The sequence below is a fragment of the Suricata suricatta genome, chromosome 15 (assembly GCF_006229205.1).
Source record: "Suricata suricatta isolate VVHF042 chromosome 15, meerkat_22Aug2017_6uvM2_HiC, whole genome shotgun sequence".
Taxonomy (NCBI): Eukaryota; Metazoa; Chordata; class Mammalia; order Carnivora; family Herpestidae; genus Suricata; species Suricata suricatta.
Genome location: NC_043714.1, coordinates 70,039,747 through 70,042,162, shown reverse-complemented (window position 1 = coordinate 70,042,162; position 2,416 = coordinate 70,039,747). Strand labels below are relative to the sequence as shown.

Genomic DNA, 2,416 nt, shown 5'->3' with positions numbered 1-2,416 from the left:
CCCTCTTGTTTGCATGCCCCCCAGTGGCAGGGAGGCTGGTACAGGCCTTGTCAGATAGGAGGTCCTTCCTGCTGGGTTCCCTGTGTGTGTCTCAAACATGTAATCTGGAGCAGGAAGGGGACAATTCCTCCCTGTGCTCTGAATCAGGGAGGCCATTCTTGGGGACACCGAGGAACACGGGCCAGGTAAAGGAGCCAAAGGAATGGCACTAGCCCCACCACGGAGGAGCAGAGCAAAGGGACTCCTCCTGCAGGGGCGTTATCTTCCTAAGCCCAGGAATGTAATCAGTCAGAAGGGGAAAACCGAGCTGAGCTGGGTCTATTCAGCCTGGATCCTTCCAAGGTCGTGGCGGGGGCCCAGCTCCCTTTCTGGTGGTGGGAGATGGGGACAGGGTGTGTGGGGGAGTCCTTCCTCTGGGAGCCACGTGATAGTTTTGGAGATGTGGCCTGACATGGTGTATAATGATGGTTTTACAGAACGCCCAGCATAGCCCCAAAGTCCTTCACCGGTTAATTGCCCCGACCATCCCCCCACCCGCGGCACCGCCAAGGTGGGGCAATCAACTAACACGAGGGCCCCAGGACTGGCAGGGGCCAGCAGGAGTGCCCGGCGCTGGGCGGGGGATGGGGCAAACAGCAGAGCAGCTCAGCTCCACTCAGAGGACAGTTGCCAGGGTTGCCAGAGCTTTTCCCTCTGTTTTCTCTAAAGAAGCTTGAAATCGAGATTTTTGTATAAAATCTCCCAGTTTAAAAATACCGGCTCAGTTTAAAAAATAAAATAAAATAATTTCACTCTGCAAATCAAATGAAACCCTGTCTGCTCAGTTAGCCGGGAGACCCCCAGGACTCAGCCCTGGAGCCTGCACCATCTGGGCCAAGGAGTGGTTGGTGTTCTAGAAGAATCTGGACTTTGGAGACGGCTGAGGAACAGCCTGAATCCTGGTGCTGCTGCTTGCTTCTGGCTGGACTGGCTTCGAACAGGGGATCCCGAGGTATTGGGGTCTCCCCTTCCTCTTTGGTCAAGTGGGAACAATGATACCGGTCAGCAGACTCATCCTAAAGTTTGCGAGATGATGCATAAAAAACACCAAGTGCAGGGCCTGCCACCAGGAGGCTCAGAAAGGGGGTTCGCTTTCTTCTACCTCCCTCCCTGGTGAGTCCTGACCTCACCCTTGCTTCAGCAGGAAAACGACGGCTAGCAGGGGATAAACATGAATACCAGCCTCGCGTCTGGGAGGCTCTGAATGGCAGAACGAATTTCCCAATATGCTTGGGCAAAGATCAGAAAGGTGAAGGTCCAGGCAGTGGAGCAGAAGACATGAGGCCCAATGCTTGTGGATGGGAACAACGGAGGGGCAGCCTTGGGTACAGGTGCCGACCGGCCCACTCCATCCACACTGCTGGCAAAGTTAAAGCTCCCTCTGGAAAACCTCTGAAGGTCCAGGAGCCCCACTGCCAAGAGCACTGGACAGGAATTGCTATGCTGACCTTAGTTTCCATCCCGAATCGGGATCTGCTGTCTGATGGGCAGTTACAGGAACAGAGAGGTCTGGGGACAGAACTTCGAGGACGGCCTGCTATGAGCCAGGTGAGGGGCTGGGTCACATCCTCACCAATGACACTGCTCCCACTTAAGAACAGCCACTAATTCTTGAGCACCTGCTCTGGGCCGATGCAAGTTCAGCATTATCCACTCCCGTTCCACCACCTGCCCAGCCTCCTGGGGACTCTCCCCTCTCTCATGTATCGAGGGAGGAACAGAGGCTCAGGGAAGGTGACCGAGGGCTGCACGGGCAGACTGAGGCAGAGCTGGGGTTTGAACCCTGCTCTCCAGGGCTGAGAACCAGGGCACAACCCTCGGGTCTCGCAACTCTTATGAACGCAGAATGAACTCATAATTGCCCAACTTCTATGGGATGGGCCCACTGCTGGTGGTTTCTGCATGTTGTCTCACTGGATCGGGACAAAAGCCCTGGGTAGAGGAAGAGGCTATGATTTTGGTGGCCTCCATTCAGTACCTGCCATGTCATGGATAATGGGATTAGTGGGAAGCAAGGTACGTACTCCACATGATAAATCAAGGCTCTTGGCAGGTGATTAAAGTGCCCATGGCTGAGCAGTTAGCGGTAAGTGGCAAAAACAAAACAAAAACAAAAACAAAAACAGCTCAAGCCCTATCTATCTGCTTTGGAATGTGGTGTCCCCTCCATTGGACCATGATGTCTCCCCGTGCCGGTAAAATGACCCGCATCTCCTTTCCCTTCCCCCATCTACCCTTCCCTTCCCTTCCCTTCCTTTCTCTTCCTCCTCCTCCTTCCTCTTCCACTTCCTCTCCTTCCTCCTCCCGGCTCCCACCCCGAGTAACAACCAGATGTTAGGGACAGAGTGCCTCAGGCAGCACATACCTTCTGTCCCTA

General features: G+C 54.5%; 1 protein-coding gene across 1 annotated transcript in view; it reads right to left on the bottom strand.

The window, feature by feature from the left end:
• Window positions 1-2,416, bottom strand: part of TG (thyroglobulin) — a 233,195-nt gene that overhangs the window by 153,833 nt on the left and 76,946 nt on the right. The gene's annotated exons all lie outside the window — the stretch shown is intronic.